This window comes from Coturnix japonica, chromosome 8, assembly GCF_001577835.2.
Source record: "Coturnix japonica isolate 7356 chromosome 8, Coturnix japonica 2.1, whole genome shotgun sequence".
NCBI lineage: Eukaryota > Metazoa > Chordata > Aves > Galliformes > Phasianidae > Coturnix > Coturnix japonica.
Genome location: NC_029523.1, coordinates 7521480 through 7545118, shown reverse-complemented (window position 1 = coordinate 7545118; position 23639 = coordinate 7521480). Strand labels below are relative to the sequence as shown.

General features: G+C 38.8%; 1 long non-coding RNA gene across 2 annotated transcripts in view; it reads left to right on the top strand.

Moving 5' to 3' along the window:
* The window catches only part of LOC107317312, a 33632-nt gene that overhangs the window by 1095 nt on the left and 8898 nt on the right, over nt 1-23639 (top strand). For both annotated transcript variants that reach the window (XR_004308155.1, XR_004308154.1), the window contains exon 2: nt 3527-3633. This is a non-coding gene — a long non-coding RNA (uncharacterized LOC107317312). The remainder of the gene's footprint in view (nt 1-3526; nt 3634-23639) is intronic.

The following is a 23639-nucleotide window of genomic DNA, read 5'->3' as shown; positions in this document are numbered from 1 at the left end:
GATCAACAAGGGGCTTTGGCATCCCGACGTGAGAGCAGGGTAACCTGGTCACGTTTTGCACTGTGCCTCCCAAGACCAGTAAGCAGAGTGATCACGTAGACCGTGTGATGCATACATTGGACAAGATGGGGTGCCAGACAGTATTACAGCAGCACTTACCCATTGTGTGACATACACTCTTCACGAGACTGTCATTTCTGTTGGCCTTCTTGATCAAGAAGGCTTTTTTCATCTCTCACTCACCTCACTGTGCAGTAGGGTGAAATGTTGATGTTCACATGTCAGCCTGGAAGTTTTATGCTTCCAGAATCTTTTTGTGTGACATTGCAGAAGCCCAATTGCTTCATTGTTTTGCCCCCCACCAGCACCTTTAAGTCATTTTTTAGCTCAAGAAATGTGGAGTCATTTTCTCTTAGTGGTGACTTACCCTGCTTTGCTTTCTTATTTCCTTCAGGGAGGAGGGAAAAATAGGAGTAAAGATGTTATTGATAGCAGAGAAAAAAGAGCTGCCCATTTCAAGTGTAGTAGCTGTTAAATATGTAGGCATGTGTGTGATTCATTATGCAGTTATAAAAATGAAAAGCATACCATCTCTCCTCGTTGCCTTGGAGTATACTTTCTCTTGCAGCAACAAGTAGTACAAACTACTCTCCCCCCTCTTCTTTCCCCCTTCCAAATGCCACTTTGAAAGGTCAGCCTGTTTATGTAAAGATAAGTGTTTCTTCACAAAGACTGCTGTACATCAAGCCTGCAGTGACATTAGATAGACTTTGGGATTCAGTGTACTCAGTAATAGTCCTGTTCATTTTCTAGATCTGATAAAATCACAGAGAAAACAAAAGACAGGCATAGAGTGAGTGGGATAGATCAATATGCTGGGGTGTGTGGAGGCAGCAGTATCTTCATGGCCGTGTTTGTTACTGCAAATGCTAGTAAGATCTGGTGGACCTTCCTATATTTACATGCATGTATGTAAATACATAAGCACACACACATATTTATAAAGAGATTTGCTGATTTGCTGGTGTTTTTCTGCTCCCGTCTCTAGTTTTCCCTCTAGCTGTAATGATGTCCTGAATTTGTTCAGCAGTCATTTCACACCAAAGGTAGTTTAAATCAAAGAATGACAATTTGATTTTGAGTCTTGCCAACTCTGTCCCCTCAAAAAAAGAGAAGATTGACTTTACTGGACTTTGGCAAAGACCACTCGTAGTTAAGTTTAGCTTTCATTTCATAGTACCTACATGCGTGGTGTACACAGTCTGATCTATATTTCACTGTGCATTATTTCCCTTCCTGTTAATCAAGAGTAGTACAGCTGCACTTCCTCAACTCGTATCACTTCTTCTGGCCCTCTTCCTGCTTTAAATTTAATAAGGATATTCTGATATTTTTCACTTGTGTATATTTGTTGAATACCTAAAAGCTAAAAGAATGCTTATCTTGGATAATGGATCTTCCACTGATGTCCATTCCAAGATATAGTTGCCACCATAGTTCTGTTTTAGACCTTGAAATGGTCATGAAGCAGGCTTGGAGTCCCCTATAGAGGACTTTGTTGCTTTATTTCTATGGTAGTAGTAAAATATTACAAATCTCATTGTAGGTCAGAATACTGAAATTGCAAACAGTAGAACCATGGCACTAACTGTACTTGAATGGGGCAAGAACCATGAATCGGCAGTGTAAAATCCAAACTTGGAACTTTGTTTCACCCAGGGAACTGTAAATTATCTCTGTCAGTCCTACAGCCCAAGTGGTAGTGAATTAGAGGTCATCAGATTCCTTTTTCCTTGTAAATCTACATTAAGTAATGATGTGTGTTTGTATTGGTAAATACACATTTTAATAGTATACCCCATGGTGCCTTTTTTCTTAATATAACCATATTTTTCGCTGTCAACTTCTTATAGTAGCTTCTTCCTCCTAGCTATAATGGATTCTCTGCACACTGGTTTCCTGTAAATTCTCTATCTAAAATTCCATTTTCTACATGTTTTGTAAAGGAAAACTCTACTTGACTTTTGAAACAGTTGGGAGGAGCAAAATGATAACCTACTGAAGAACCTTGCCCTTAACTGATATTATGGCAAAGTAATTAAAGCAAAAAGGCTCACAATTTGCTCTCCTTATGATCTTGGTGTTTTTTGAATGGGTGAGATTATTTTTAGACATTGATTTGAATGTCAAATTTGCATACTCATCTAGAAAACATAGCAAATGCTTAATTGCCTATGTCCAAGTGTTTTTATTTTGCTTTGAAAACGTGTCACATATTCCCGGGTTTCATTTTTTGTTGCTATTTGAGTGCATCCACAAATTGAACTACTTATCTAAATAAGCCGTGTGTTTTCTCAGTATAGAAACAAATATGCTGTGTTTAGAATTTTGCTTCATAAACAGATTTCGACCTATATGCTTTTACTTAAATAGAGATATGATTCACTTGAATGGAATTACAGCCAGAGACTTTTTCTTTTCTTGAAGAGGAATTTATTTTTGGAATTTATCAGCTTTTCTCTTTTAGGGAATGAATTGGAACTTTATTAATATATTTCTGGGGGGAAAAATAAATCAGAGAAATACAGCGTTAACGGTGATTTTGTGCATACTTAGAATCATGGAATATCCTGAGCTAGAAGGGATCAAGGAATGATTGGATGTTATGCTGAGGGACGTGGTTTAGTGGGAGCTATTGGTAATAGGTGAACGGTTGAACTGGAGGATCTTTTAGGTGATTTCCAACCTTGGTGATTTTATCATCTGCAAGGATCACTGAGTCCAGCTGCTGTCTTCAGACATAAGTATCTAAGAATTAAACCATATGTGTGGTAGAGTTGTCCCTGTGGGAGCTGCAGCCACCATCATGCCTCCCTTCAGCCCCCTGTGCTCTGTGCTCTCAGTGACCTCAGCCCCTCCTCACACGCCTTGCCCTCAGACCATTCCCCATCTCCATAGCCCTCCTATGGACACTAATAGCTTCATGTTCTTTTTGTGTCTGGTGCCCAGCCCAGTGCTCCAGGTGAGGCCTCACCATGCAGAGCAGAGTGGGCAGCACCGGGCCTGGTGCAGTTGGCCTTTTGGGCTGCCAGCACACACTGTTGATTTGTATTCAACTTACAATCAGTCAGAACTCCCAGATCTCTTTCTGCAGTGCTGCTCTCCATCCTCTTGTCCCCTGTGTGGAATCCAGAACGTGCTCTTATTAAATGTCATATGGTTGGTGATAGGCCAGCCCTCTAATTTAATAAGATCCCTCTGGAAGTGCTCTCTACTCTTAAGGGAGCCATCAGGTCCTTTCAATTTAGTACCATCAATTTAGTATGTGTTCTAGTCCTGCATTCACATCATGTATAAAAGCATCAGAGAACTGGCCTTAGAACACAGCCATGTGAAGTCCTAGTAGTGACTGGCCACCAGCCTAATGTGACCCCACATATCATAACCCCTTGAGCCTGAATGATTGTTCATGTATTAGCTCATGTTGTGGTTTTATTTTTTGTTTTTGTTTGGTTTTTTTTTTCAGGTTATAAGTACCATTCTGACACCAGTCTTCTGAGATGGGAAAGACCAATGATGAAAAGACCAGTGATGTTTCTCCACTCCTTTCAGAAGATATTGAGTACGAGGCCTGTAAGTTCACATGAGCTCACTAGACATAGCTAGACACGCATTTCTGGAAGGGGTAAATAGTGTGTGGAAACATGAACTTTGCCTGGAATTAGCAGCCTAGTCCTCCTGTTCTTGGAAAATTTAAGTCTATTCTATCACATCTTCACAGCTGCTATTATCTGTGCCAAATAGGAGGCTACAAAATTGTCTCTTTGTGTAGAAATTCTAATTACGGTGTGTTTTGTCTGTTTCCAAGATTTTATAGGCAACCTTATAAGGTTGGTGTTTTTGAGTAGCCTGATACATTAATGTATTCACTCTTTATTGATAGCTAGACTAAAAAATCACTGAAAACTATGTTACTTTCAAGAAAATGAAAAGATAACTGTAGAGAAAAGAATAACGGAGGAGCTGTGTTTTAAATCCTATAGAAGCACTGTGGTGAAAAGTCTTATACATCAAATGCCTTGTTCTCTTGTGGAAAATTTCTTCTCCATGACTGTGTTAGTCCACACTTCAGTACCAGATGCAATGTCCTACTGTATGAGATGTACTTCCAGTAGGCGATATGTTGGAAATGGAATAGAGGATAGCATACCACAAGCAATGACTTCACAAGCACTGTGAGAAGCACTAGCCTAAGACTTCAGTAGATTTGCAAAGAAACAGAGTGGTACTTTTAGCTTTTTGATATCTAAATGTAGAAGTCATGCAGCTTCTCTTCTGCTCCGCTCCCTGCCTGAGACTAGTGTTGTCACACAGACGTAAACAAAATCTTTTTGATGTTGTTATGCTACTTCTGCACAGTAAGAATCGAGCCCCTTTTGGACTAGGCAAGGTATTAACACACACATTAAAAACAGTCACTGTCACAGAAAGGATGGGGTTAATTATGGAAGACAGAAGTGTTAGCATGAATAAAAGACTCTTCAGTGCATTTTCTGTAATACATATAAAAGATCACTTCCAGACAAGGTGAGTTTTTGGAAGGCTGATTGAGTCAAAGAAGGTTCTGTTACATCTGAACCATTGTGCAAAAGATGCTTGCTGTGAGTTACAGCAAAAGCAATTCTGTCTTCAACCAGTAAAAGATACCGATTAAAATCTGTGCTCTTTTTCTTCATGAATGTTTGCAGAAGTAGAATATATATTTGGTAAAGTGTATTGAAGAATTTTTTCATGAACTGAAAAAGGGACAACAGACAGATACCACTAAAATTCTGTTTGTGCTTTGCAGTATGAGGGAATTACATACTAGGAAAGTAGAGTTTTACAGGGTAGTTATGCTGGGAAGATAAGGGCATTCAGAGAAAGCAATTTGCATTTGGAAAATAGATTATTTTACAGATATTACTTTGAATTTATAGTCATTTCCTGAATAACATCTGGTGCATTATCTCAGCAGATGTAGTTATCTCCCATAGAAGTAAGCTGAGCAAAAGATCTTTAGGAAGACTTGAAAATAACTTTTGTTATTATGTCGTTACCTCATAAGAATCAAAATACATGGGCCACTAATGACAGTGAGCAAGAACAGTGCAGTTTCTCGAACAATGTGTTTCCAGTTTTTAACATACACTTAAAATATAGCAGTATTACAAGCATTTATCATTTGTTTGGGCCATTAAGCTAATGAGACAGAAAATGCATGAAGAATTTGGATGGATGAACTCAATTTACTTTTTCTTTTTCTTTTTAACCACTTCCTGTTTTGGAAGAGTTTGGGTGTAGCAGAGCACAAAAGGTATGTTTTATTCAGATGCAGACATCACCCTTGTAGAATTCTAAATACTGGAAAGAACTCAGGTTCTCTTCCCAGTCACAAAGGAAAGACGGCAGTAAAAAAGATGTCTCTTACTTCATTTGTTTGATATGTTCTCCATTTGTCAAAGCAGTGGAGCACAAAGCCCAAATGTATTTTGTGAAGCAATCTAGAATCTGCATGGTTTGAAGCATGAGCTTAAAACTTTCAGTGAAGAAGAATGAGACTATGTTTTAGTTCTTCAGCACGTGTTTTGCCAAATCACATGGCAGCAGTCATTCATATATGTAAGGTGGTACAAACACCTTTACCATAGTGGCATATTTGCAGTTGCATTTCTTCAAATGTTTTTCTAGAGAACGCAAATCAAATCTTAGGACCCCATTCAGAAAACGTTATGTATCCAGTTTTGAGTTGGCTGTCTTGGTTTTGTTTAACCTTTAATATAACATTGCCTGATATCAGACATCTCTTACAGAGATCTCTTAACAGAATGTTATGTCACGTTCCTACTATGAGCTCCAGGAGATCAGAATCTGTTTCCTTGTGGTCTCAGGTGGAGGCATGAAGAGCAACACAAAAACATGGACATGCACATGTACGTAGGGTAATCTCAGTGTCCCAGGTGTACACTTGCATGACTAGGTAAGACAGAACAAAACAAGAAAGCAGCAGTAAGGTAAAGTTCTCATTAAGCATTATTTGGGCTATCGAGAAGCAGTAGATCTTCTCTACCACCTACTGGAATTTACTGGCCAATTAGGTGTCATCATAGGAAGTATTTGTCAGTTGCTCTTTTTTTTTTTTTTTTTTTTTTGAGACAACAAACTGTTAGGGGTTGAATAAATTCTGGTGCTGACAGCTGGTATGTGTTAATATGAATATGGCTAATATGGAGTTAACCAATCTGGTCCTTAAAGCTGCACTTTACAGTTACAGTCTAATCATTGTCTACTCTTAAGAAACAGCTATAGCATGTGTTATTTTTTCAGACTCGGTAGTCAGCATTATTGACTTACTAGAGTCAAGAACTGCATAAGTAGCACAAAAAAGCAGTTATGAGTACATAAAGAAATTATATATTTGTTATTTCTAAACAATTTTCTCTGTGCAATTAAAAAAAAAAAAAAAAGACAAATGCATTTATTTTAATTTCCCAGATTAAAAGGAATTCTCAATCATGATTTTTTTTCCACGATAGGGATGTGAGTGCAGTGAAGGATAACAAAGAAAGCTCTACTATGACACCTTCAAAACAAGTTGCTCTCTAAAAAAGTGCCCTCACTCTCAATATTCTGATTGGAAAACATCCTGACATGTAGTTTTATCTCATTGAGTATTCATACCTGTTGCTTAGGAATATTCAGTCTCCTATAAACTTATTTACTGGGTCTGGTGGGAATGGAGTGGTCACCCGGTTTTGCTGTTTCACTAAGCTGATTCTGTTAAATATGCGTTACCTGTGATCAGAACTGTAAGAAGGTACTAAAGTAAATTAGAAAATGAAGACATAAGCTTAAAAAGTGAGATCACATTCTCATACTAATATTATTAATAGCGTTAAGCTGCCTTGGGTGTCATGTTTCATTCTCTAGGTAGCTTTCCATCACTGTCATGCTTGGTGAGTAATTTTTCTGTGATTGGTTTCTGCTTTTTCTGCTTCTCATGAGTGAACACACACAAAAACGAGTTATTCACAAACACGTAGAGGTTCTGATGACCTAATTTAGCTCTACTTTAAGCTCTACTGCTTTAAGGCATGTATGGGATCAGTGAACCCTGTGGGTGTTAGGTAGAATCTCCAAAGGAGGTGAATAATCGTATTTGTTGGCATTTGTCACAAGTGGAGCTAAAGACTTACATAGAATGCAGGTGAGGATTTATTTGGAAATCTAAAAGACTATAGCACCTGTTAGTGAGAGCCAGTGGGACCCCACAGTGTGCTCTGTGTGATGTGATGCAATTGAGCAGTGCCCAATCTGCTTTGGTTTTAAATAGACTGTGGCTCCATCATCCACTTATGTACACTGCTGATAAATATAACTGAAGGATCTTATCGCTGCCTAATCCTTCATTCCCGTTGCCTGCTATTATCTCTTATACTTGTCATGCTTTGATCCTAGTGAGGCCAGACATTTTTTTGGTTAAAAAATTGTGGCTTATTTTGTGTTTGCACACATGTTCCCTGTAGGGCTTCAGTGCTACCTCATAGTATTATGAGGTGACTGAAGGAGAGGGGATTCTGCTGATCTGTGGGATGCTCCCACAGAGCAATAATTGTACTTACAACGCTAACTGTTTCTAACTTGGAAATTATTTAATGTGTTTTATACTCAAAGAATTATGAAAAATGGGGGGGGAAAAAGAGAGTATGAAAATATACATTTCTCTTAATTAAGATTGTTAAATTATTCCCAAATTCCTTTCAGATTAGAAGTAACTTAAAACGCTGAATGTTTTAATTAGAACAGTTAGTGTGGCAGAAGTGGCTCGTAGGTCAGACAGAAGATTGCTTTAGTTGTAAGTGGTTCTCAGGTTTTACATTTCTGAATCACGTAAGGCATACAAGTTGGTGGATCGTGTCTTAGAGATTTCTGCCCAACTAAAGTAAGCTTACTAGCTCTGGATTTTGTTCTGTATCTGAGAAAAATTGTTCTGTTTCATCATTCTTTTTCTGTAAGTCAATTTCTGACAAAATGCATCAGGCTAATATGCTGCGTAGAAGGTTCACTGACTAACTTGTAATCAGTTTCAGTTGTAAATATATTCTAAGGACTGCATTTTAACTGCATACAATGGAACCTGCCATCAAGCTAAACTACCTATACAGACTGAAATCATTCAGTTCTTCCAACATCCCATAATTAACACACCCATATAGTGTTTAAATACTATAAAGAAGTGAAAGTATAAGTATGTAATGGTTCTCACCACATCCTAGTTTTTCAAATGCTGTTTCTGTAGAAATGCAAAACAAATGTTGTTCAATCTTTATTTTTTAAATCCCATTCTTAGAGCAGTACACTCATTTCATATATTTATTTGTAGGTGATCTTATTCTCCAAGTTACTTTCAGCAGTAGCTGATAAAATGCACCTAATAAATATCATGCTTCTCACAGGTAATCATGATGCACCTTACAGTGCCTTAGTTAAAATTTTTTCTTCTTACAGAGATTTAAATTTGGTAAGCAGCAAGGAATCACTGAATCATAGATTGGTTTGCATTGGAAGGGACCTTAAAGATCATCTAGTTCCAACCCCCCTGCCATAGCCAGGGTTGCTACCAAGTAGATTGGGTTGCCCAGGGCCCCATCCAATAACAGCTCTTCTGCAAAATTTGCCAGTGTCTCTGTTGTTTATAATAGTACTGGGAGTATTTTCCACTCTCAAGTCAGCTATTGGAACAATGAAGTAATTTTGAGCTATGCTGTTTCTTAACATGCTTTTTGAGCAGTAGTTACTGCATCATCACCTGCAAAATCTTGCAGTGATGGAAAATTAAAACAATTATCCTAACAAGTTTTCTGTGAGATTTTTCATCCAAGTTAGCTAAAGCACATTCAGAGTGCGAGCTTCTCCATGAAAATCTATTTCTACACTCAAAGTTATTCTTGCTCTACTCAGACATTTTCCAGAATTATTTAAAGAGCCCTCTATCAAAATGATAACTTGTCTCTAGCCAGTCACAAATACAGGCTTGGTTTGGTCACCAAAAGTCTCCCCTGGAGGTGTTCACCCCAGTTTCTCTTCTCTGCAAAAATCACAAAGATTTAAAACCTTCAGTCTCTATGTAGCTTGAGTGTAGGGTGAGATTCCTATTTTCACTGATCTAACCCTACAGTTAAAGTTGGTAGAAATTTTACCTGAACCACAAAGAAAATGTTCCACTTACCTCATAGAATTCTTTGAGTAGGAAAGGACTCTGAAAGATTATCTAGTCCAACTCCCCTACAATGAACAGGGACACCCACAGCTCCATCAGGTGCTCAGATCTTGATCCAGCCTGACCTTGGCTGTCTGAAGGGATGGGACACCACCATCTCTCTGGGCAACCAGTGCCACTGTCCTTATTGTGAATAAGGGCAATGTAAATGTATACGTAGGCTAAATCAGACCTTTTTTACTTTGATGTCATTACCTGTTGTCCTATCACAACAGAGACATCTAAAGAGCAGGGCTGTGCTCTGTCTTTTCATCCCCCAGCTTGATAGACTTTGCAATTGGATCTGTTGAACCTCATGAGGTCCTCCTGGAGTTGTAGGAGTTGTTCCTTCTTAAGAGGAATGTTCTGTAAATCTTTGTTAAGTTGTTGATCTCAGCTTATTTGTCCTCACTGGATCAGCAAAAACTTATCAGATAGTAACTCTGGTGTCACTTGCCTTTTTATGCTCCTTTTAAAGCAACAGCCTTTTTATGACATCAGCTTTGCCTATGCCTTTCCTTTGAAGGAATGGGGAAGATGAAAATAAAAGTAGTTAACTTTTTGTATACACTTATAGCAATTTGAAGAGAGACCTTCATTCAGTTCAGATTTTGAGTTTCCCTAATGCTTTTCACAACACTTACCTGTGCACTTATTTTTGCTCAGGTGTTTAGATGCTTGATCCGAAAATATGCCTGAGTGCTTTCCTGAACTATGGCCAAAACCTATACACAAATGAAAAAGAGTCTGTTCTAGCTTGTTTTAAAGATATTATTTGGGAAAATAAATTTGGCAAGCTCATTTCATAAGTTTTCAAGGCAGGCAATGAACTAAATACAAAGTCAGGAGAGAAAAAGGCCTCTTCATTGTACTCCTCTTTCTACAGCTTTTGCTATAGGAGACACAGTAGAATATTCTGTAATAGTTTATCAGCTTTGTTAATTTGCCTCTTTTCTGAAATCCTTATAAAAGAAAGATCAGCATGAAAGTACAAGATAATTTCTGTCCAGTGCCGAAGTACAGCTAAACTACAAGGAAATAAAAAGACAATTACTACAAGGGGAAAGGTCCGAATAGTCAGAGGGCAGATACAGTACAAATGTACAATTGTATTGCAGCATGGTATGCTGAAAAAGATACAAAGCATTTTCAAGACTCTTTCCCAGCCTGCTTTTGACAAAAGGTGGTGCACCAGAGGCTGTGTGACAAAAATCTGGTATTTTCATTTTGTATGAAAAGCATATTGAGGTTGAGGTTTGGGGTTGCTTGGCTGGTTGCTGTTGTTCTTGGTGTTTTTCTTGCTTTTTGGCTTCAATTTCTTTATAGTTTTTATATATAAATTTCAGCTGGGAATGACTTCCACTCCTTTCTTAAAAATGCTTCCAACAAGATGTCTACACAATGGACTGTTTGGAGTCATGTACACTGGCAATGCAGAGAAAATGATGGATGGAATGGATAACATTTCCTCTTCAGTAAGAGGACTGTCTTTAGGGAATTTAGAGCCATCTTAATTGTGCCTATATCCACATTTTTTATATTTCTTGTAAAATGGTGTTCTAGACAGCAGTTCTGAAATTCTCTTTGTGTCTGAATTCATTATACTTCTTGCAGTCACACTTCCAGAAACATGATTACTAGCTTGGGAACTCTTGGTCTAAAGGGAAAGTCTAGGTGGACTCTGTTATGATACAGTTTAGATTCAGAAGAGCATAATTGGGTTAAGTATGGCAGTGCTCAGGTGGCATGTAGTGCTGCCTCACTGACTGAGGAACTGAGGACATTTTCTGCAACAACGTGGATCTGAACAGAAGAAGTAAATGACAAATACCTCTGAGCTTTGAATGTGGTATCAAGATTTAAAAATACAGTACACACTGCTTTAAGCTATATTGCACAGAATTTCTCTGATGACAGACAGACTGTAGGCAACAAAAGCATCAAGACCTGCTGTCAACATCTTTTGGATAGTTATGAATGGACTTGTGGTTTGGATCTCAGTTCAGAACTAATGCTACACTGAGGGGCAAGAGGGTCTAGATTAATATTAGCAAAACTTATGATGCCACTGATGACACCATCGATGTCTATTTGGTGAATTAGAATAAAAGAATTAGTGGTAAGGACCTAAAAGCCATACCATTTGTGTTTCTGGAAGAGGAATAAGATAAGGCTGCTTTGGATTGGATAGAGCCATGAACTCAGCAAGGCTTTTGATGCTGTCTGCTACAACATCCTTGCAATTAAGCTTAGTAAGTGTGGGCTAGATAAGTATTGAGGTGGGCTGAGAACTGGCTGACTGGCAAGGCAGAGGCTTGTGATCAACAGCACAGTCTAGTTGGAGGCCTAACCAGTAGTATTCCCAGAGGTCAGTACTGGGTTTGGTCTGGTAAAATATTTTCATCAGTAACCCAGATGAACGGATAGAGTCCACCCTCAGCAAGTTAGCTAATAATGGGAGGAGCAGCTGACACACCAGAAGGTGATGCTGCCATTCAAATAGACCTGGGCAGGCTGGAGAGTTGAGCAGAGAGGAACTTGGTGAATTTCAACAAGAGCAAGTGTTGAATCTTTCACCTGGGGAGGAAAAACCACATGTATCAGTACAGGTTGGGGGCTGAAGGTGAGTTCTGAGGAGAAGGACCTGGATGTTCTGGCAAATGACAGGTTGGCTTCACTGTGAAAGTAACAGAGCACTGGAACAGGCTAGTCACAGAGCCAGGCTAAACCAGCCCATAAACCATTGACATAAAAATTGGCAGCATCTGAATGCCCAGCCATCAGAAATTCCAGTTCTGTGAGGTGCAGCAAGTGCAGAATGATCAGAGAAATACAAAATAAATGCCACCAGCCAACAACAAAACTGTTCCCTCATTATTTTCTCTTGAGAATTTGGTTTTCTACGCTTCTGCTACTTTTTTTCTTCCTCTCCCTCGGGTAATAATACACGTTTGTCAAAGTAGCTTTACGTGGTATCATTCTTTATAGAATGTGTCCTCAGTGTGCTGTATGTGCAAGAGCTCGATTTTAACAGGCAAATCCAAGAGTTTGCTGTCAGTCTTGATTGGGCTTGATTTATCTCTAAACTTTTTCACAATCAATTATAATGTCTTCAGCACCTTGCTTCATTGTTTTGTAGCTGCCATGCAGTCTCTCCAACTTCTGTTTTTCTATTATGTGGAGCAATTGCCTTGGGACTAGCAATGTATCTTATAGAAAATGTAATAGAGGGGTGTAGATCCTTAGGGGTTTTAAAGGGACTGTTCAGAGGTGGCCTTAACTAGTTTCAACAACAACAAAAAAGCTTAAAAATAGGCCTGTTTCATCAAGAGTTCTGTTAATATTGATGGTCATCCGATGTCTGGAAACCTGTTGGTGGTCTGAGAACACTGCAGTTCACAGAAAGGATTCCCACATGTTCATCTTTTTTTTATTGTTTTTTTATTTTATTTTTTGCTTTCCAGTACTGGACTGAGTGCCTATAACATATAATATATATGAAACTCTTTAGAGAAGGTCATGCGAGTCAAACTGTGATCATTTTCCTTCTTTGTTCTGTGTTTTGTTGTTTTTGCACCAGATTGGATTAAACACAATTCAGAAAGCAGTCTATCCCTAAAACAAGTTTTGATCTTTTAGAATCTCTGTTTCAATGATACTCCAGATCACTGCTTGTGACTAGAGACTAACAGAGGGTCTTGTTTATCTGTCCTTGTGAATCTTGTCACTGTGAGCTTCATAAGTGTCTTATTTGCACTGCCAAAATTTTGCCCACTCATGACTGCATTTCCATAACTTTTATCTAGAGATTTAGTGAAGGACCAGGTTTGGTTTAAAAGTGCTATCCAGAAAGGATACGATTTTTGTGTAAAAGCATATAAACATGCTATTCCTCGCATTCTTTTGTCTTTTTGTTTTCTCATTTGAAAACACGTAATGGAGCCCATACATTACATTACACTTAACTTCAGTAAGGTTAAAGCCACAGAGCTGCTTGTAACATAAATATAACTTTGAACTAGTTGGTTGGATCAATTTCAACATTAGAAATATTTTTCTTCTCCTTGTTATTGTTGAAACTTGACAGTACCCTCCAGTAATCCTGTAGTATTGCCTGTGCTGCAATATAAGAACCATCATCTCATCTTGAATAAGCTTCTTATTTAAGTTTCTCATCCAAGAATTCCTGCAATGAAAGATCTGTTCATTAGGATTAGTTACTTTAGGGGAAATGGGAGAGCAGAGTAGAAATTGAGACTTCTTGTGTGGAGAAAGCTGTATAGGAAATACTATAAAAGTAAAGAAATAAGAAGTGTCTCACAGAATAATGCAGTTCTTTGCAATGAGTATCTCATCTCTGTATTCAGCGAAAGTGTAACAGTTCAGCTCCCCCTGCTGATCTAAAATAATTGTGCTGCTTTTTTAGAACAGGTAGACTTGTACTTCCATCTATAGACTTGTTAATCCCTTTTTTAAAAGGAAAAGATAGCAATGATTTAATTTCTAACGTAGCTTCTGACAGTAAATGTTATAAACACGGTAGATAAATTCTTTCCTTCAGGCACTACGATGATATCTTTGACTTACACAGTGATGTCTTTCCTTTTTCCTTTGCTTTTTAGAATTGGTCAGCTGGAAGGGATCTGCAAAGATCATCGAGTCCCACTGCCTGAGCAATTCAGAGCTTACTGAGAGTTAAATGTATATTATTGAGGGTGTTATCCAAATACTCCTTGAGCAATGACAGCCACGGGCATTGATCATCTTGCTAGGAACCCTGTTGTAGTGTTTGACAATGAGGGCACCTTTCAGCCTCCTTTTCTCCCAACTAGACAGCACATGTCCTCAGCCCCTCCTTGCAGTACATGCCTTCCAGCCCTGCCAGCAGCTCTGCTGTCCACCTCTGGATGCTTTCAAGTATCTGACCATCCTTTTTCTGTTGTGGAGGCCAGAACTGCACTCAGTATTCAAGGTGCTAAATACAGCAGGAGAATCTCTTCTTTGACTGGCTGGCTATGCTGTGTTTAATGCACCCCAAGATGCATTTTGCCCTCCTGGTATCCAAGGCACACTCATGCTGAGCTGCTGTCACCAGCACCTCCAGGTCCTTGTTTGCTGATCTACTTTCCAGCCATGTATTTCCCAGTCTGCACCTGTGTCCGGCATTATGCTGTCCCAGGTGCAGCACCCAACATCAGTTTTGTTGAATTTCCTGTTGTGAATGGTTGTCCAATGCTCCAGTGCAACTGGGTCATTCATAAAAATATTGGACAGAATTGACTCTAAAATTAAGCTCTATGAGACACTGATAATGACTGGCCACCAGCAAGGTGTAGCCCCATTCACTGTTCTAATATTGATCCAGTTCATCAACCAGCAAAACACAAACCTGTGTATCTCAAAGACGAGCAGTTTATCCATAAGGATACTGTAAGCCCTGTACTGTTATTATGATTCAGTGCTTATTGTCTAAGAAATCCCTAAAGCAGGGGTCAGTTATGTTCTCATTTACAACTGGAACAGGATGCTCAGAACAGCAATCCCAACACCAAGCTGGCCAGAGTTTAAGAAGTTTCTGGACAATACTCTTGAACATATGGTTTGAATTTTAGGTCGTCCTGTGTGGAACAAGAAGATGGACTTGAAAATCCTTTTGGGTCCCTTCTAAATCAAGATTTTTCATAATTCAATGATCCATGAAGTGGGTAAGATTGTCATTGGGTTACTAAAGCAGGACCTTCTCTTTGTGAACCCATGTTGATTATGCATTATAATTGCTTTCTATTTTCTTTAACTGCCTTTTGATATCCCAAAGGATAGTCTTTTCCTTAACTTTTTCAGGGATTGAGGTTAAACTAACAGGTCTGTAACTTCCTGTTTTTTCCTTCAAGCCCTTTTTGTGGATAGGTATAACACTGCCTAGCTTCCGGTTAGCAGGGACTTCCCCAGACATACAAGACCTTTGGTAACTTATTGAGGGGGTTGAGCTATAGCATCTTTTACCTCCTTCAGTTCTCTGGGGTGAATTCCATTAGGCTTCAGGGACTTATGAAATACTACAACTGGTCCCTTACAGTCTCATCAGCCACAGATAAAAATCACTGTTCCCCTAATTGTGGTCCTCCAAATATGAGGACTGGGCAGCCCAAGTTTTATTGTTACTAATATAAACTTAGGCAAAAAAGCATTAAATAGACATTAAATGCTTCCACTGTTTCCTCATCTTTACTTTTTAGGTAACCATATGCATCAAATATCAGTGCAGTGTTTTCTTTAAGACCCTCTTTTGCTATTGTCAGGCATTAAAATACCTTTCTTTGTTGTCTGACATCACATTGGCCAGTGTCAACTCAAGTTGAGCTTTGGCTTTTCTTGTTTTCTCCCTGCAGATGTGAACTGCAGCTCTGTACTCTCCCTGTGAAGCCAGACCTTGCTTCCAGAGGTCATGTATTTTCTTTTTCTGCCCTAGTTCCAGGAGGAGTTCCATGTTCATTCATGTCAGTATTCCTCTCTTATTTGCCTTGTGACACAATGCTTCCGAGCTTTCAAAAGATTATTCTCAAAAAAATACCAAAAAAAACCCAACTCTCATGGACCCCTAAATCCTTTAGAGCAGATTCTTATGGGACGCTACTAGCCAGCTCCCTGAGAAGCTCAGAGTTTCCTCCCTTAAGGCCCAAAGTGGCAACTCTGATCTTTTTTCAGTTTACATAAAAAAGTTTGCACTTGACTATTTCATGATGTCTGTGGCAAGAGAGCCACCTACCATCACCTCCCCTACAAGTCCTTCATTACTCTCAGTAGATCTAAGTGAGCTCCTAAGTGGCTTCCTTGGCTTACTGTGTTTGTTGCAGGAAGCTTTTTTCTTCAACGTGCTTTAGGACTTGCTTTTCACAGCAGTTGGATATTCCCAGTTTATATATGGGAAGGTAATATCCAGAAAGGATAGAGACAACTGATCCATAGATTTCTCCCATAACTGAATAGCTCATTCCCACAGTTGGGTGGGTGATCAATAGCAGACACCTATGACAACATCTGTTTTACTATTTATCCCTTTAATCTTTACCCAGAGGTTCTCTACCATGCTGTCCCTAACAGCAAGGTCTGTACAGTCTAACCTCTCCTTTACATTCAGCAGCATACAGTGCAACACTTCAACCTCACTGGTTCTGCCTAAAGCCTCCTGAACAGCTGATAGTCCTCCACACTATCACTTCAGTTGTGGGACTCATGCTGCCAAGTTTCACCCCAATGATGTCATGATGTTGGGAAAAGGCCAAAACCTTCCAGTTCAAGCAGCTTGTTCCTCATACTGCATGCATCAGTATACAAGCATTTCAGATGTGCTCAATTAAAATGAAGAGTTCTGTGAATCTGCTTAAATAAAACCTGTATTGAGATCTTATCATTGAGATTATGCAATAATTATTGAATGGTGTGAAAACTCAAATACAGAAATGGTATAGAAATGTTAGGAAAAAAGATGAAAAAAAGCACTGGAATCAACTCACTGAATCTGTAATTTGTGCACTTATTTAATTCATTGAACTATCACAAGAAATTAACAGAGGCAGAGTTAGGAATTTGTCATATTGGCTGGCAGATCTTGTAGCTCATAAAGTTCAGCTGTAAAGAGGGAAGTAAATAAGAGGGTCGTAGTTAAAAATAGAAAGCTTGAAATGATTGTCTTTTCTCTATCCTCAGCAAAAATAGATGAGATCTTTTTCCTGATCAATAGGTAGATAAAAGTGTAACGTTTACAATCCTGGACCGGTATCATAACAGATTAATTGGCTTTGACATCAGTGCATGGATTATACTAACTAAACATGTAGCCCACTTGTGGTACTGAAACTGAAGTCTTGAGAGACACACCAAGTTAAATTCACTAAAACATTTTGACAAGCATGGGATCAGTGTGCTTTAACATTGGGCAAAACTTGGCTATTCATAAAAGGTTTAAGAGTTAAAGAGTTGTTAGATAAGCTGTTAAATGAGTTGAATAGTAGGTAACCTTATTCAGCAGTTCATAACCTGATTGATTTTATTTTTATCACATGATTATCTTTTGTGTATGGAAATGTGGAAAATGGAGATCAGAACCACATGATTCAAATTCTACAGCACAAATAAGAACACTCATCCACAAAATAGAGCTGCAACAAGACCTGGGAGTGATTAGAGATAATGCATTAGCCATCTGCACAATGTCTGCTAGCAGTAAGAAGGTAAACAAAGTCCTGGCATGCATTATGGCTCTAGAAGTGAGATGTATGAATCAGGACTTAAATACATACTGAGCAGTAGGAAAGCATCTTTCAGAATATTCTGGGATTTTCTATTTATGGTATTTTAGGAAGACTAGACTATAGGAAGCTAGAAAACATCAAGAAGCTGCAACAGAAGGTACTTTGACTAACACTGGAAGCAAAGGAAATGTCCCATAAGGAATGGGAAACCAGATTGTTCTGTATACACAAAAGAAACTGAGACCTCAGATCTGAAATACCCTAGAAAGGGAAGACAGATGTTAATGCAAAGTGTTTAAATACAATAACAGCTAACAGAAAAACAAACATAATGGTTAAAATAAAGTTACAGAATAGTACTCTGAAGTAATTTGGACAGAATTAGGGCATTCACAACTAATTGATGCACACTGTATAAAAAATAAACATTAACTTACAGGTGTACTTAGCATGACAGCACTGTGCCCATGAAAGAACTTTAGGAAAGTAGACCAATTAGTCTTCCCATCTTCCAGATAATCTGTCTGTGTAACTGTTACAGAGGCCATTCTTCTCTGGAATTGATTTGTTATAGCTTTGGTGATGCAGAGTTTGTAGGTGACTCAATCTTCAGTTTAGCCCTGTTTTAAAAGATATATTTGCAGTGAAACATAAGGAAACGGATTGTGCCGGTCTGAGATGAATGACTGAACTATGCAAAGGTGAGATACAAAAGGAAACTTTATGCCTTGCCTTCTACATAACTTCAGAGTACCTAAATGTAGGAGAAACCGATTGAAAACAGATTTATCAGGAAGATGATGGGAAGCTGTAGGTCCACTTGACATACTGCTAATGTAAATGCGAAACAAAAGCTTCATCTACTGTTTGTAGAATAAATGTCATCTGTTGGAAATTTATTAATAGACAGAACTCCCAGAGTGATTATCTCTGCTAGTTTGACTTTTGAAAGCTGTTGAGGGGAAAAGGCAGGTTGGGGTTGAAGCAAAAACCATAATTCATTATTTGGGGCAATATTCCTTTTAAAAAAGTTTATCTGAGGTTACATTTTGTCAGACAAAGCTGGGTCTCCTGGGATTCTAATATTCATTCTCATGTAGAATGCAGGAACTCATTTTAATTTCATGTGGTACCTTTGATGTTATGTCAATAGTGTTACATTTTTTACTAGAAGAATATGTAATCAGCATTGGTAAGAAGTAGCACCATCTGCTACAAAAATAGGAGTGCAATGGCAAAAGATCATAAAGCAATCTTTTAATAAGAGAGATCTATTTATGTATCAATAGACAGTAATGTATGCTAACAGGGTGAGGAAGAAACATGGAATATGAAGACTAAAGCCTCAAGATTTATGCTACAGACTGGTCTAAATTAGGACCCTCAGTTATTAGGCTCTGCATACAAATTTTCAAACTTTTTCTTAAGGATGAAATTCTGTTTCCACCTAAATCAAGAGCAAATAATGTTTCTCTGCCAAAGATGTAGTAGCAGCTGCTGCTGGAGAAGTCTTCAATCAACCATGTCAATGTGTATTCACATTCAGCAGTCAGAAGTAGGGTGATATGAGGGTTGCTCTGAAAGTAATGTCTCCTCTTTTATGATGTCGACCCATGATGTCAGAGGGAGATGGTGGTGGAATGGCAGTAGAGGTTGAACCTTCTTGCCAATATTGCATTACATGTTCTTGCTGTGTGACAGTAGTCAGCAGAAGGGCAGTCTGACAGAATGGTGTTGGGTATGGGAGTGCATATGAAGCAAAGTTGTGGAATTGAATTCCTCCATGCAGAAAAAATGGCACCCATTGACATTCATTAGTGCTTGCTGAATGTTTATGGAGACCAAACAGTGGAGGTGAGCGCAGGAAGTGGTGGGTGGTGCATTTCAGCAGTAGCACCAGTGGGTCACTTCCACTGGTGCAGACTTTCACAAGCATGGCATGTGGGCTCGTATGCATCACTGGTGAAAATGCATAGCTAATGGTGATGACTATATGTAAAAATGGTGTTTTGTAGTTGAAAATTTGCTCTATCAAATAGTGCTATTGTGCTCAATATAATAGTTGTAGTTTTGGAAATAAACAGGAGACATAACTTTCAAAGCAACACTTGCAGCTTACATATGTAGAATTGGATTGCTGTGGAGCTTTGGAAAGGTTGTCACTGGAAATGTTTGCTATGGCAATTATTTTCCCAAACATCATTGTCCTCTGTATCCCTGAAGGCTACAATGTACGTGGAACTAGGAGATAAAGTAGTGTTTGTTTCATTAGCAGCATATCCCTTGATGTGTCAGGTTTGGCAATGGTGTCTGTGCCAGACATTGGTGATCGCTTCCTCCATCTGCCTGTCTACCACCTCTCTCTTTTATTTTCGCTCTTAAAGTTGCTAAGTAACACAAAGCTTATTTCGATTTCCTATAGAGTCACATAGGTTAGCAGCACAGCTTAGATATAATTGGAGTGCCAATACTTTTAAGATAATTGTAGTACAGAGATTCTCATTAAAATTGATGATTGTGTTTGGACCTTGAGTATCATTTTACCTTAATCTAACAGGATTTGTGAATCTGCTCACTCCTCTCTTCCTTCACAAGTGGGATGTGACACTTACAGCGGAGCTACCAGACTTGACTGATCACTCTTGATGAAGGGCTTTTTTCACAAACTTCAGTTTTAACAAAATGATGCAGTGCTTGGGGATGGTTTAGTCTTCATTTGAATAGAAGAAAAACCTGGTAAAAGGCCATAATGAAAATATCATTTAGATTTTCTTTCCATTTTACGTCTGTAATTTAAACCTTGAAATAGAAACACACTCAGAAACCAAAATTAATTTGGGAGCCTGCACAGATAATTAGATTTGAAGGTGACCAGACAACGTTTAAAATCTTTTTCAGGCTTTTTCAAGCAAATATAGCAAAATGTGCTAAAGAGTAAGCAATATAAGAATACTGTCTGATAGACAGTAATGCCAGATTTTCCTTCTTTGTTATACATAAGCTTGCAAAGGAAAAACACTTTCAACAGCTAATCTATTTCTATGTTCTTCTAAAACACATTTGTGGGTACTGAGAACTATGGCTCTTAATCTCGTAAACTAAACATAAGTTTTATTTTAGAAACAGAGGAGCTCTGTTATCTATTTATGACACAAACAGGAAGCTGAAATTGTGTTCATTACTGGATCAGCACTTAAAGAAAGAAGTCATTGGCAGTCTTTTCAACAACTTGGTTTTATTCAAAAAAGATTGCCATGCTTGTTAATCTCTGATAGCTTAATTTCTGTGACCCTATAAACCTCTCAGTTATTGTTATGGAGGAATCAGGTTTCTAGTAACATACATCCTGAGTATGAAACAGAAAGCATCTTAACAACTGGAGAACAGTAGGTAGTTAAAGACAACAAAAGAACCCTGATTTCTCACCCATCTTGACCTTGACTATGTGCTGACTAATCAGTTGTAAAAAAGACAACAAAAACAAGGAACTGCTAAAGTACTCGCTCACATCTGAGTTACAGAGATCAGTTCCAGTACTCAGAAGATGGGAGAAATTGCTGGAAGATAAATGACATTATTATCATATCAAAATACAGCATCAGATATTGTGGAGTTTTAGTATGGGTAAGTAGAAGGAGAGCTTTTAAAGATACCTTGTCCAGGACCCTTTCCAATGTAATAAGCAATATTAAGAAAGTATGAGAATCAATTGGACGAAGATGCCTCTCAAGATTACTCCTCCAAATCTAGAGCTTCTTTACCTGCAGTAAGTACTCAGCAAGTGACTAATAGATGACTTCTTGAAACTTTACATTTCTCAAGACTGAGAGACTTGCTGATAGCTTGCTAACTTATTGTATTATACTGGGGGACATTAGGGATTAATTTCACACAGAATCCTTTAGACATAAACCATTGATCAGAACATCCATTCTAACTTTGTGACTCAGTGAGAGGGTCTCCCAAGACTTTTGTCTGGTCATCTATCAGTGACCTCAGGTGACCTCAACTAGGAGGGAAACACAGTGAGTGCAGACACAGAGAGGCAGTGCAGACTCTTCACCAGCGGCTGGAGCAGGGACATGGGTTGGTCACACTTCATGTGCCTAGTGCCAACTGCTTGAGGAGCCTAGTATCTATACCTTTCCAGCCTGGTGTGCATGCATATTCTCTAACAAACTTTAAGCTGAGCTTAAGTCAAACTTAAGCCAGTGCATAGCAAGGGCCTCAGATCTGGGTCAGGTATCAGGCACACAGGGGGCTTGTGCTGGTACAGACAGGACTTGTGAACGTGGTGTTCATAAGGTATGAGTATGTGAGTGCCTGCATGAAGCAAACTGAACTAGCTGGCATGTAGATGATGTGTGAAATGGAAAAGAGGGCCTGACATCTGTGCAGGGGTGATGAGTGGAGAGAGGGCCTCTGGGATACATCTGCAGCTTTACCACCAGTGATAAAGGAGAAGCAGCAGCTGTGTCCCCAGCCTGGGTAGATATCTGGGGTCCCTGGGCACCACACTGGGCCCCATCAGCCAGACACAAGTAGTCCCCAAGGCCACCTGGTAGAGATGGCTGCGCTCCTTACCTCACTTAACAGTTTAACTTTCAGTCAGATGTAGTCTGAGTCACCCTTGGGATAGCAGCAATAACTGCTTAAAATTATATGCAGGTTTCAAGTACATCTATAAGTCTGAGGGAGTGTAGGCACTCTTACCTACTTGGCTTTCAAGAGGATGCTGCTGGGTTTCCCAGGTCAGTACTGCATAATCACAGCTATTTTACACCAACGATAATGATCACAGGTGAAGACTATTCTGTTAATTGCCTTCATTCTGTTCAACAACTAGTTAAAACCTGCAAGGGCAAAATACAGAACTGTGTGTTATCTGTTTGGCATACTGAAGCTCGCTGTTCATTACAGCCAGCAAAAAAAGAAGCATGCAGAATTAGAAGAGCACCTATTTGGTGTGCTTGTAGGTAAGTCAAATCCACCTCCACACAAGAAGGAAAAGTGATGAAGCTGGCCATGAAGAAAGTCGTAAGTGATTCAGTCTAGAAAAAAATATATTTATATATCATCTTGATAATTCTAATCTGAGCAAGTGTGCTTTGCAGTATAAACCAGTGCTTGTTTTTTTAAGAATGCAGAGATCTCTCTTTTAAAACTCTCTCTATTCACACACTAATATCTTCCCTGGAATACATCCCAACACCAAAACAGCTGGTACTGTGTGTGCTTCAGACTGACTGACAGGGAAGAAGATATTCCCCACACCATCTTCTCCTGCCTGCCAAAGCATCCAAGAACTAAGGAGAGGAGAAATATTCTATGGCTCCCCTTATATACCCTGAGGAAGTTTAGCCAGAAATGAACTGGATTTTGCTCAAGTGTTCGCATAAGAACTTGGTCACCTAGAGGTGATGTGGGAGGAACTTCTCTTGGCTCTGTTGCTGTCCTCATACCAAGACACTCTTGTAAGCTTCTTTTAATATAAAGCCTCTATTTTCTATTGGCTTCCTCTTTGGAAGATAATGATCTTGGCAAAATGTTTACCTAGACTTCCTTACGCAAAGAACTATCATGATAATGCACTTTCTCAAGGATGTAATTTTAGCCAGTAAAAAAGAAATGTGTGATTTCAGACAGGGAAAATACTACTGTTGCAATTTTTCTTCTACTGTCTTAGCAGTTATGAAGGAAGAAATACATGACTCAGTTGATCTGCACATACTGTTGCAGTTTGGTCAGGCAAAATATTCTGAGATGTCTTCTGGGTTAATACTTATCTTTGGAGACTGGTATTATGAGCTAAATTAAGACAGCATGCAATTAACATTTATATGCACAATAACTTAAAATTGTAGTAGAATATAGCCTACAGAAGGCCATAAGACAACTGGTTTTAATTCAGAAATCTTAAGATAGTGTAGGTAGTGTCCAGATAAACATGCCAGTACTGCTTGCTTTGTTCCTCTAAATATACTGTTACTTTGCCAATTTTCTAGAGCAATGGAATCACAGAATCACAGAATCACAGAATTATCAAGGTTGGAAAAGACCTAGAAGATCATCTAGTCCAACCATTACCA